This window comes from Linepithema humile, chromosome 2 (genome assembly GCF_040581485.1).
Source record: "Linepithema humile isolate Giens D197 chromosome 2, Lhum_UNIL_v1.0, whole genome shotgun sequence".
Classification (NCBI taxonomy): Eukaryota; Metazoa; Arthropoda; class Insecta; order Hymenoptera; family Formicidae; genus Linepithema; species Linepithema humile.
This window is the reverse complement of record NC_090129.1, coordinates 10,573,627-10,588,386: the sequence shown is the minus strand read 5'-3', so window position 1 is coordinate 10,588,386 and position 14,760 is coordinate 10,573,627. Positions and strand designations below refer to the sequence as shown.

The 14,760-nt window shown below is 28.7% G+C and overlaps 1 pseudogene; it reads right to left on the bottom strand.

Moving 5' to 3' along the window:
- Positions 1-332: 332 nt before the first annotated feature.
- On the bottom strand, positions 333-13,012 carry LOC136998203 (cytochrome P450 4C1-like; annotated as a pseudogene).
- Positions 13,013-14,760: the final 1,748 nt, after the last annotated feature.

Here is a 14,760-nt window from a genome sequence, read left to right as displayed (position 1 = left end):
AATAGTTATTAATGTAATAAGTTTTTTTTTAACAAGCATAACTTAAGGGGGAGTGTTAGAAAGTTAGTTATACTTGTTATGTATTGTTTTTAAAACTCGCGCTAGTGCGGCGCTACAGTGACACTTATTTTCTTCTTTAAGCTTTGCTTCTTTTGTCTCGCCCCCTAGCGATTGCCCTTTGTACCTTGCTTTCTGGCTCGCTCAAACCTCTGTACTAAGAAAGGTGTGGTTTTATACAAATTCTCTCTTTAATTCTCTGAAGAGATATAATCAGCTCCTTTCTTTCTCCTCTGGGTGTGCGGGGTCAAAAGTGAGCATAATATTAATAGAAATAACAGAATATACAACTTTAATCTTTCGTAGTGTCAGGATCTTTTTCTCGACTGCTCGACTTCGTCGGGATCCCGGTTTATATACCTTTACATCAAAGATCACCGCAAAATCTTATTATAATAGCAATTCACTGCTAGCTAACAATCGTATCAATATCCATCGTTAGTTTACAATAATGTAATTTTTTATAATATGCCGATGATAAGATGACTCGTTCGACTGTTGCATTTCCTTTCGAGGAATAGTAATCGCAGGTCTAAGGTTTCACTAGGTCAGTAAGCACTAGGCCAGCGTATGATATTTCACCGCATGATCAAAACCGCTGCCGCCGCATAATAAAAGCGCTAATTCTAAGAAGACAATTATAAATCAAGTATAATACTACACAAAAATAGCGAACATCGAAACTGAAAGTGACACGTGTGACGAAAGTGACTTGATAAAAAACAAATATTCGCGATCTAACAGTAATGAAGCTACTAATAGTGCTGTAAATGAGAATGTCTATCCCTAGATTAATGCCACTTTTACCCAAATCTACAATAATGTTTATAGGAACGTCATTCGCAAAATACAATATCGAACAATCCAGGAGAAAACCCGAGTAAAAAATAAGGGTCCTAGGAGGGATTCCAGTATAATTTCTAGGAAAAACCGTAGAAACAAAGCCTGGGCCTGGGTACATTTTAGATAATGGATCCGTCCATGCCGCCGTCCCCTATTACATATGGATCCAAGCTAGATTTCCCGGACAGATCCAAGTTATACTTGGGGAAAAATATCCAGGGCCAAACTTTCTCCTAGACCAGATTTTTACCTGGGTGGCGGAATTAAAATATATTTGTTTTATCCGATAATATTATCACAATGCCAGCACAAATGTAACAAAATCTGCTGACAATTTTGACAACAAATCGGCGGGAAAAAGCCTCGCGCGCTTAGACTTGCGCAAATTGACCGATCTTTTTTAATTAATTTTTCATTAATTATTACGAAAATCGCAAAACGGTACAGGATTTTTCTACTCGGTTTAACCCGCTCTACCTGAACCCGAGAGGTGATTCAGTAATTATCGGACATTCTGTATATGTTCCAGAAAATGTTGAAGCATTAAGACAAGAACTAAAAATTATACAGGGCAAACGAAAATCTTTTTCTAAGTGCCTTTTAACAGAGAAACATAAAAAAATAAAGACAAGAGGATTTCACACAGCATTTGTAATAAATAATTTGATATATTTGTATAGTTATACAATAATTTATTTTTTTATTCGATTACTGATACATTATAGCTAAAAATTAAGTATAATCGTTAAATTGTTTTTTAGGATAATAAAGATAAAAGAATAGAGAAGCAAGACTTGAAACAGAAACTTAAAGTTAAGACACAAATTAACATTCCCAAAGTTGCCTACAATACTAGAGGCAGTAAACAAGTAACAGATAAAAATTCTGATTACAAGGATTTATCAGAAGATGAGTGTGTGATAAGTAAATCAAAAATATCAGAATTGGTAAGTTTTAGAATGTACAACTTTAAATTCTATTTCTATACATTTCAAATCCCAAAGTGTTCAAGACGGAGCTGTCAGTTTTTTCCGGAGAGCTTCGTACACACACAATCGCTGACCTGCTGACGTCACATGTTCGTGTGCGCTCGGCTTTCAGTTTGTAGAAGCGAGCGGATGTATATTTTGCGTCTCCTTTCCACCAAGCCTAACACTGGTTTTATGAGGCAACTTTGTGCGCGTTTTGACTTTCAAAATTTTTGGAAAGTTTTTTATTGCAAAATTTAAAATACCAATTGTTAAAGAAATTAAAAAAACACGTATTTTTATAGAACGTTTTTAGGACATTCTAAAGATGTCTTATTTAGAACGTTTTGAGGACGTTTTTAGACGTCCTTATATTTATTATTTTTAGTATGTGGTAGAGTTATCAATGTAGAAAGGCGAAAAATTTAAACATTATACCACTATATTCAAATCTTGCTAGAAGTCTTTGCTAATCTTTACAAATCCTTTTTTAGTATACAGAATGTCCGCAAAGATTGAAACTAAATTTATACAATGTATTAATGAGATGGAGTAGATAAAAAAAATTCTTATAAACTTATATCCAAAAATACTATATTAAAAAATTATAAACATTCGAAGACTTACAAGCAGAATTATTCTCTATAACATTCAAACCTTGATTGGAATGAATTTTGCACGGATTGGACGAGCAACTCGATTTACTATGTCCAATGCGAATTGAAGATCTTTTAAATAATCAATGGGTTCCAAATAAAAGTTATGTATTAAAGAAGCCATTATGATCTTCAACTCCATCATGGCGAATCGCTGACCTATCATTAACCATAAAAATTACAACAAATTAGAAATGATTTACATACTAATAATAAATAGAATATTAAGAATTTAATATTGTAAATATTACCTATACAATTTCGCGATCCTGCACTAAACGGTAAATAAGAAAACGGATGACGATTTTGAATATTTTCAGGACAAAATCTGTCAGGATCAAAAATTTCTGGATTTGGCCAGAAATCAGGATTTCTGTGAATCATTTTAATAGGAATAAGTATTATTGTTCCAGAAGGCACAATATATGATTCTGAAAATATCACAAAACACAATTTATTAGGATAATTAAAAATTATTCAAATTGTAAAGTGAATATTTTTATATAAATTATTTCACTTAAGTAAAAGCTTTTTCATACAATAATTTACTATTTTCTTGAAATATTTTTGTTAGAAAAAAATTAATATTAAATTATGAACTAGTCAGTTTATCAATACAATATCAATCAATATAACATCTTTTCTGAAGTTTTGTAAAAATATATATAAAATATATATTTTATCAATTACTCACGTAATTTTATATCTTTGCACGGAACTCGAAGTATAAAAGGAGCGCTAGGATACAATCTCAACGATTCTTTCAAACATCTTTCCAAATATGGCATATTATTTAATGCTGTTGTAGTAAGTTTTCCATTGTTCTCTTGCATGACTGTATTAATTTCACTTCTGACACGATCCCACATTATTGAACAAATTTTCACACGTTTTATTTGATTTGTATTTGTGTCACTTTTAATTGAATTATCTATGCGACACACACAGAATACAGAACACATATATCCTTTCATATTTATATACAAAACAATTTTATTTAATTATAAATTTAAGCAGATTACTTAATATCTTTTTTGATTTATTACAGTAATTTGTTCTAATATTATCAGAAAACACAAACAATATTAAATTTAACAAATTATATATTTAATTAATATAATCAATGAAGTATTTACTGTGTGTTTGAAAATCAATATAATTTTGATATACCTGAATATTCTTATGCTCAGCTAATAGCAAAATCGTGAAGCATATAGATATTGATGTTGTCTCGTGACCCTGTAATGGGAAAAATATATTTTATTTATTTCTTTGCGTTACACATAGACTACATATGAAGAGTTCGGAGGATAAGTAGAATCCTTTTTTAAATTCATGTATAAAAAAAAATCTGAACAGGTTTTACTGAATTATTTAAAGGTACAAATGTTCAAATTAAAATTAAAAGAAACTATGAAAAACAGTGTACATGTTGCTGTACACAATTAGAACAACTTTAATTGTAGAACTAATTTTCTAACAATTAATAATATCGGATTTGATTCACTTTACCTCTGATCCCTCGTGTATGTATAAAAAGACTTCGCATAAATAAAAAGCAAGTTAAAATATTTTTAATATTGTCAAATTTAAAAAGTTTTCTTTTTATATAATTTTTGAACACATTGTACCCGTATAAAACGAAACTCAAATATATTGAAAAATTAATAATTGCATTTCAATTTTATTAACAATTATTAATCAGAAAAATATCATTGTTGTTCATTGTATCACATCAAAGTAAGAATAATTATTTTATGGAATAGCTCATATAAATGAACATTTTTATATGAAGCAATTTGATTTTACATAATGTATTTTGAATTTTTCACAAATTTTTTTACAAATATATTTGTTATGGTATTATTTAATAAATATAAGTAATTTCAGATATCTACCGCAGACATGAAGGTATCAACTTCTTCTCTGATGTCTAAATCACACATCTTGTTATTGTCAGACATCGCTATCAGAAGATCCAACATAGCTAGTCGCTTTCTTCGTACTGAGAAAGATAAAAATATTTTGTATTTAATATATGATATTAATTTCTTTATCAGAGTTGATCAGAAAGGTCTTGTGAATTTTCAATAAAAATAAAAAGTAAACTCTAAAGGAGAATTTTTGGATCAACCCAATATATATAAATATATGTGTATATAAATAATGATAATAGAAACTTTCACATTTAATACGCACGCGTGTGCATATACGACGTACAAACACATACACACTTATATCTGTATATATGTAATGGCGAAAGTGATAAATGAGAGGCATTATGCATAATGCCCGAGACTAGTCGGGCAGAGTGATAAATATTTGTTTATGTAAATATCACTTTGTCCGTGACATACACATAAGTGTTTATGTGTGTGTGTGTCTATATGTGTCTGTAAGCATGTACCTCCTATTATTTCTTCATCAAGGCTTAGTGAACCATTTTCAAACTGCTTCAAATATTGCCCATCAGTGTTTTTATGATATTGTTTCCTTTCTGCAATAACCTAAGGAAAATTCGTTCATCACTTATTGCTAAATGCTGCTAAATGTACTGCTAACATATTAGATTGTTAATAATTTTATTTAAATATTATTATATCTTTATTTACACAAAAATTCTGCACAATTTTAAATAACACGCGATTATCACTCACTTTTTCGGTGAATCCATGCAATATTTTTAAATTCTTAGCTTGCTTTCGACCCAGTGATGAAAGCGCAAATGTCACATCAGGATAAAGCCACGGTTTTATCATTCTATGTGTACAAATATATGTAACATTATATAAAAAAATAATAGCATTATATTTAAAGTCTGCGTGCGACTTTAAATGATTCTATAAGTTACATCATAATACTTTTGTGGAACACTAATCAAAACTTTACATTTTTTTATATTCAAACATCCTCTAAAATATGTGGAATATACTTAAACGTGTTTATGCAATTAGTTATTCACATATACATATATTGTTAAGTTGTATTGCATAGTTACCTAGTTAAAATTATTTTAGTGATTTCATGAATTGCTTGACGATACTCTTTTACCTGATTTTTGTCCATATCTTTCAGAGAAGTTCCCATAGCGGTTTCTATAAATTATTAATTAAAGTTAGGTATATAAATTGTATATAAGTTGTACATAAATATTTGTTAAGATTTTTATTTTAATCATAATAATTTAATATTATAAAAGGAAACAATCTATAATTAATGGAGATAATCTTTCAATTAAATATTACAATCTAACACATTGTTGTTTAAAGATATGTAGAAGTTTATCAGTGCTCAAATATTAAGTATAATTAATAAAAAATTATTATAATTATAATAAATATTTAATCAATTAAATGTCAATAAAGAGAAAAAAGTTTTTGTAAATTACGAACGTACCGCATATTGCATTCAACGTATGATGACTAATAAAAGAAATTAAATCATCAACAATCAATCCTTTGTTGTCATTCAAACTGTATCAAATTGTATCAAGTCATTACTCTCCTCGATCAGTACATCAACAAACCGTTTTAAAATATCAAAATGAAATGCTGGCGTTAGCATCTTTCGTCTTTTACGCCATTTTGTTGCTGTAATAGAGATAAAATAGTATCCGGTTTTTATGTAATAATACTCTAAATCACTAATATTGTATTTGTCGTAATACCTGCCTTATAAATTAAGTTATTCAAATTTATACATCAAGATAAATAATTTTACTAACAAAGAACTGTAAATTCTGTACTTCTTATTGACAAATATGTGAAAACCTTTATGGAGTTTGAAAATTACGTGTAATTCTTGAAACTTATTTTGTTTATTAACATTACTCAGGATAGACTATAGACTGAACATACGTGAAAGGACAATATCAGGACAATTGAGTTTGAGTATTTGTAGACATTTATAAAAATTAAAAAGTATAGTTTTTATATATTTCCAATTCGAAATATCGTACATATTAGAAATGAGAATTATGTTAGATCTATTATGTTACCTTCACTAGTGAATAGGCCAGTGCCCAACCAAGGACATATAAATGAGTAAATAAACCCTTTCCGAACATGTTCTGTCGGAATTGATAATATTGCCTATAATCATATAAAAAATTATAGATAAATAATATAAAAAAATCCGCAAAAAAGGAGTGTAATTTATGTGTCATCTTGTTACAAGTGTAATTGTTTTTACAAAATAATGTCTAAAAAAATATTAAATAAAGTTAATTATTTTCTGAACAACTCTCATTTGTATTAGACGGTAAACGTACAATTCCAAATACAAACTGTAAATATCGAATTTCGTTATTTAACATTTATAAAACTCTAATATAATAATGAGAAATACATGCAGGGTGATTCTCATAAACGTACTTATTGAATATCTTGAAAAGGATTCATGATGCGTTCTTTTCGAAATATTGAGAGAATGAGTACGTTTATGAGAATCACTCTGCATGTATTTCTCATTATTATATTAGAGTTTTATAAATGTTAAATAACGAAATTCGATATTTACAGTTTGTATTTGGAATTGTACGTTTACCGTCTAATACAAATGAGAGTTGTTCAGAAAATAATTAACTTTATTTAATATTTTTTTAGACATTATTTTGTAAAAACAATTACACTTGTAACAAGATGACACATAAATTACACTCCTTTTCTGCGGATTTTTTTATTTCTCATTATTATATTAGAGTTTTATAAATATTGAATAACAAAATTCGATATTTACAGTCTGCATTTGGAATTGTACGTTTATCGTCTAATACAAATGAGAGTTGTTCAGAATATATATATCTCAATATTCTTCTATCTTTATATCGTTTGAATGACAAATACTAACATATACAATATTATAAAAATTAATAATAGAAAGAAAATAATATTAAATTAAATTATAATATAATAATAAAGATTTGTTTATCTTTAATTATTTCTTTCACCTTTACATCATCAGGATGACTAGCTGCGACAAATGCAAGATTAAAACTCCACGCCTTACAGATGGGATAATAAGTTTTAATTAATTTCTCTATTTTCTTCAAACAATCTTCTGAAAATTTCAGTTTAAGAAAATAATTACTAATTGTTTTTTCATATATATACTCAGTAAACACAAGCTAACAGTAAAATAACGTCAATGTTATAATTTCCCACTCAACAATGTAACAGCAATACAACATGCCTTGTACGTAACGATTATATTGTTGAGTGGGAAATTATAACATCAATGTTACGTTACTGTTATTTTGCGTTTACTGGGTAATTATTAAAGAATTACAATTAATTATTTCTATATATGCGCCATTGATTGACTGAATTAGAATTAATTTTTTTATCTTCCCAGCAAACCAATATGTATCTGTAATATTACTCCAAGAGCACATTTAGAGAACAAAGTAATATTTCTATAATTATGTATATAACTTATAACATTTCTCTTAAATGGTAATATGGCGTATGTATTACTCTTGATACATATCACTAATGTAACATTCTGTTTTTCTTAAAGGGGGAGCCTCGTATGAATCGCTAAAACAAAAGTGATTTTTAGGAATTTTTTTTTGAAGAAACAATGCAACGGATCTTTTTAAAACTTTTTGGTGTTTTAAAACATATATTAAAAAGTAAACAAAAATTTTTTTTGTTTAAAAATAATTGATTATAGAGCCACTATAAACAAATGTTGACGCAGCCTCGTCACTGGAGTTGTGAATTGGCGGGAGTTGTAGCGTCTTTTGCACTCGTTTAAAACCAAAAAAAAAAAAAAGTTTTTCTTTTCTATGAAATTATCTAGTCGATGAACCTAAAAAATAAGTAAAAAGGTAAAAATTGAAAAAATGGCAACACTTTAAAAAAAAATTGCGATTTTGACCCACAAAATGTCACCTTATTTATGCAATAAAAATTGTTTAAATTAATTATTTTACTAACTTTATAGGTTCATCGACAATTTATATTATTAAACTACATGTATATACAGGGACAACTCGATTGATCGAATAGTTTTTGAGTAATCTTTCCCGCCAATTGCCAAAAACTGGTTTCGAGAAAAACGCGTTTAAAGTTTTCGGTATTGAAAAGTAAAAAAGAAAAGTGTAACAACAAGTTTAAAACTGAGGCTCCGATTTCCTGCTTCTTCGAATTTCACACTTTGCTTGCACTCTCCAAATTGCACTCTCAAATAAGTGCTTCCGAAAACGCGCCAAAAACAGTTACAAATTCTATAATCTTATATCTTATGGTACCGTTGATCAAGCGCACCGCCGCGCGCTTGTATATCTGCGCGCAAGAAATAGGCTGTGGACTCCTTAAAACTTCGAATTTTGTTCTGTAACTTTGGGAATATATTTTCTACATGGATTGCTATTGATTAAAGCAAAAAAAAATTTTTCAATTTTTTTAACCGGTTACACGAGGCTCCCCCCTTAATAACATGCGCGAGCACGTATTATTATCATACTCATTGAGTCAGTCATCTTCACTTTTATTCTCGTAGTGTTCGTACTTAACTTAACTTAACTCTGTTACACTCTGACACGAGAATTTAGCAATTGGTCATTTTGTGTACAATTGTGTGGCAATTGATAAAAAAAGGAACTCTTTGTGAAAAAGTTCAACAAAAACAAAGACGTGTTTGTGCTAAATAACTGTATCTAGGTTGAAGACACTCAACTTAATTTCGGAAACTGCCAAAGTGCCAAAAAGTTCCAATTTGCAGTGTTTGCTTCCATTCATAATAAAGAAAATATTCATAAGAATAAAATAGTTGATAATATATTATAGAACAATATATATTATTACTTTTATAAATATAATACTTTATTTATATCATTTCGTTAAATACATGGCAATGTCGCACACTGGGGCTTCGTCCCACTGCATGTCGTGACAATGTAACAATAAGTGTTCGTTGGATAAATTGGTATAATTATACATTTTAAATGAAATATTGCAGTTATCTTTTAATATATATTGTATTCAGCAATGCTGAAAATTTTTGATAACGCGTTAGAGAATTTCGCAATAAGAATAATTTTTTATTTAATTTGACAGATTATTGAATATTGATAGACTTATTTTAAAATACACACTTCAAGTATTAATTGTAATATTTAGAAGATATAAATAAAAAAAGTTTATCGGGTATTTTTATTTTTACATTTAAAATTTTTACACTAGATATTACTTGTCTTTAAAATCTTTCAAAAAACTACATATCAAAAAATATCTGATGCATAATTTATAAAAATAATTTTTTTACCTGATAACGGTTATTAATTACTTTATAATATGTCACGTAAAGACTTTTGTGATGTCTCATACCGCCAGAAAAGAAGGATAGTGTTGCGTGAAAACTAATTATTAAATACCTGTGATTCACAAAATATTGACATATCGAGTAAAAAATTAAAATGTACCAGCACTAGCAATAATGTTTCGAATGTTTATAATTTAAATAATTATAATAATTTTGATCAATATAATAATTTTAATGATTATAATGATAACAATTTCGACTCTTCAAGTGATGAAAGTTCAATTTATAATAATTCTTCTGATTCTTTACTGTCACTTAATAACGATACTTTACACGATGATTTAAGATCTTGGGTAACGAAACATAATATCAGTCAAAGCGCTGCCAATGATATGTTAAAAATATTGTTTAAAAATGGTCTTTATGTTCCAACTGATTGTAGAAATTTGACGAGAACCCCGCGTAATACATATTCAAAGATAATTGACATTGATGGTGGAAAATATGTTCACTTTGGACTAGCGGAGAGTTTAAAGCATTCCATTGAAATATTTTTTTATACGTACCCTACAGAGATCAAAATAAACATTAATATTGATGGCTTATCTATTTCAAAAAGTTCAGGAAGTCAATTCTGGCCTATATTGGGTGCCATAGTAGCGGATTTTTATACAGAACCCTTCGCAATCGGAATTTATCATGGCACAACTAAACCCAATAATGTCGATATTTTTTTAAAACCTTTTGTAGAAGAAGCAAAAACTATTTTTGATTCCGGTTTAGATGTTGGTGGAAGAATTATTTCTATTAAATTAAATGCTATCATATGTGATGCGCCAGCAAAATCATTCGTATGCGGTATTAAAAGTCACAATGCGTACTTTAGTTGTACCAAATGTATTCAAGAAGGTGATTTTATAAATAATAGAGTAGTATTCCTAGAACTTGATTCAACATTAAGAACAGATTATTCATTTAAAATCAGACAACATAAAGAACATCACATTGAAAAATATCAAACTCAACCAACTATTATAGAAACTCTTAATATTGGAATGGTTTCAAGTGTACCGTTGGATTGTATGCATCTTATTTTTCTTGGTGTTTCAAAAGGATTGCTTCAGTTTTGGATTAAAGGAAAGTTGAATATTCGATTAAGTACTGCTTTATTAGAAAAAGCTCAACGGCGCAATAATTTATTAAAATTATTTATACTAAAGGAATTCGCACGTCGCCCAAGAAATCTATTAGACATAGATCGCTGAAAGGCAACAAAATTTAAACTTTTTTTATTATACACAGGAATCACTATAATGAAAGATGTATTGCCTAAAAAATATTACATACATTTTATCTGTCTATGCGTAACTATAAGAATTGTATCTGATAAACAATTTGCATATTTACTTGATTATGCTCAGTCAATTTTGAAATATTTTGTTGGAAAGTACGGTTTATATATATATTACGGCGAACAATACGTATCACACAATGTACATAATTTGCTCCATATTTGTGCAGACGTTAAGCAGTTTGGAACAATTGATTCATTTTCAGCTTTTAAATTTGAAAATTACTTATATCAGTTAAAGAAAGCATTAAAAGTTAGTGGCAGGCCTTTTGAACAAATAGTTAATAGAAATAAAGAAAAACAATATGAAAAAGTCTAAGAATAAACAAAATTATCCAATTATTCATTATGATAGGAATAAAATGGAAATAAATCATGTAGAGTACAATGGATTTACAAGATTAAAAAAAAAAAAATAATAATTGCTGTATACTTAAGAACAATAAAAGTGTGGCAATAAAAGATATTTATTGAAGAATGACACTCTACGCTTTCGAGTAAAATAATATCACTCCGTCGAAACCATTTTTATTTACCTTGTAATTCAACTTTGATTGGTATTTATAAAATATTTGGAGATGAGATGCATTTACCTTCTGCAATTATTAATGGCGACCAAATTTTTCGAAAATGTTTTAAAGCAAGTAATGTATTGATCTCAAACGATCATTCAATAAGTATAGTTATTAGTTTATTACATTAAGCCAATATATTTCAAATTATTTTTGAACTACTCATAATTCGAAATCTTGTTATTACTACAGTAATAGAAGATCTAATAATAGTATATATTTTTAAAAATATATACATATATATAAAAAAAATACATATATGAAACATTATATGGTTTGCTGGGTTATTGTTACCGTAAACGTTAAAGTATTGTGTCAAATCATCAATATTATAGATATTTTTGTATTTTATTAATAAATACTTTTACTAATAAATACTTTTCTGTAAATGCTACTTATTAATTTGTAAATGTACATAGTTTTACTTGCCTAATGAACTGCAGCACCACATAAGAGTATTGCCGATTAATAAGAATGCCGGTGGTCCTGGTATTTGATCGATAAGTTGCCCAAATCTTCCATGATGAATAAGATAATGGCACAATAATATAAGAAAAATGCATAATAGCATTAAAGTAATAAGCATTTTTTGTTGAATAAATTGAAATCTTCTTAACTTTTTTTCTACTTCCTGATTTGGTCCTGATTATCCTGAATACGAGTTATATAATATTTAGAAAAAATAAATAACCGCTTGAAATTGATTTAATAAACAATATAGTTTATTATTCTTTCGCGTAGCAACATAACAGTATATATAAGATCAACTGAGACTACTGAAGCATTCTCGCGATTTTATAGTATTTTCCCCACCCTGGTAGAAAAGTCACTCTGGACTTTATTATGGCTTGATATGCCTTGATTAGCTCGTCAGTCACCAACTCGGGCGTGATACTGGCGAATTAGTCGAGGCCATACACAAAATCGTCATAAATGATTGTGCCAGCGCCACAGATTCACCGCAATACTGAAGCTACTGGGGCTGTGGATTAGCACTATCTATCTTTCTATCTCTTCTAATTTTCTTAGATAGGCTATGATTTGGTAAACAAGTAAGGCCCAAACTTTTTTTTTCTGGCAGCAAAGACTGGCGAACGCTACTGATTAAACATAGCGCTAGACTAAATATCATTCTGGACCATACTATAGCCCTTCTAAATTTTTTTAGATAGGCTACGTCTTGGCAAACAAATGAGGCCCATACTTCTGTCTTGGCGTTAAACTGGTAATTTCTACCAGGGCACTTATAGGAAAAAATATGATGCAATTGCTCTCCCCCCCCCCCCCTGTAAACTGCAATTAATTTAAATTTTAAATTTTTTAAATAATAAAGCAAACAGACCGGCAATTAAGAAAACACGTTTTTAAATAATTTCTTTGTATTTAAATTTTTTCGCATCTTTTTAACTATTGATGGGATCGGTTTGGTATATAATAAAAATCTTCTCTATAAATAGAGTAATAACTCTTATGTATTACCCGAGAAAAAAAATGGTATAATATGGTCAGATGTAAATATATATAATTAGTTATAAAAAGATCTGATAACATATGCAATTTTATATGATCATATATTTTTTCTCGGGTATCCAGAACTATTAGAACTACTAAAACCCTAAAAAATAATTTTTATAAATATTTGGAAAAATTTTGTTGTAGATTCTCAGCTTCTTCAATGTTATGTTTTTATACTTGTGTTGGAGTAATGGTTATTAAAATTAAAAAATAACTTTTAAATTGTATAAAAATGTTGTAATCTAGAATATAAAAATCAATAAATCTCACAATTAATTTTAAAAACACATTTTGTCACAAATAATCACATTTTAACTGCTCTATTGTACATATTATTAATTCATTGAGATTTTTATTATGTCTTACTCCGGCAGATGACATTGGCATTTTATTAATAAATTACACACTACCCGAGAAAAAATGGTGTAATTTATTAATGAAATGCCAATGTCATCTACCGGAGTAAGGTTGTCGGATTTGTAAAAAAGCAATTTTGCATTGTTTTTCTTGATCTTTAAGCATAAAAAATGTTGGGAAATTCCATTGCAAGACTGCAATATAATATATAAGACGAAATAGATATGTATATAGAAAGTAATTAAGAAAAGTAAAATAAAAGTAAAAAAGTAAAAAGTAAAGTAAAAAAGAAAAGTAAATAAATAAATTTTTTTTTATAATTATTATGGTTATTGCAATCTTAAATCTCTGTTTAAATAAGCAATACTGATGGCAAAGGTTATATTGACGTATGTCGGATCCCAGATCATTATCTGGGCCCCGATGTTTTACATGACCTACGGTCAGGCCTTGTACTTGCTTTACAAGGTCAGATTATGTGGTTTGTTTCTCTTTAGGCGTCTCGAGTCTATACATAGTAGTTGTGTGGCTTCTTCGTTGATATGTTTGCGCAACCTACTCTCGCGTGATGTTGCAAATTTCTTAATGATTTCATCAACAGATGGTTGGCTTAAATTCGCATGTAAGTTCTCATTACGTTGGTTCCATCTTGTATCAGTGATAATACGAATGACCTTATTTTGCACACGATGTAAAATCATTCTGTTTGTATTCTTCGTGCATCACCAGATCTGGATTGCGTAAGTCCAAATCGGTCTGATTATCGCTAAGTAAGCATTCCCGAGAAAAAATGGTTTAATATGATGACATGTAAATATATATATTTAGTTATGAAAAGATCTGATAACATATGTAATTTTATATGATCATATATTATTTTTAGCTGATATATGATTATATTTAATATCAGATATAATGATATATATATATTGGCTACATAAAAATGCTATTAAACTGTATATGATCAGATGAGATGTTCTATCTTATTATATATAAAAACAGATCTAGCAGAGTATGATTATATATCAGAGCTCGGAATTATTTCATCTTTTCGGCCGATTCTCGTGGTATATGCCTTCTTTTCTCTCCTTACTTGAGCCTAGCGGCTGCCGCGCATGCGGTAAGAAGAGGAAAGGAGGCGTATACCACGAGAATCGGCCGAAAAGATGAAATAA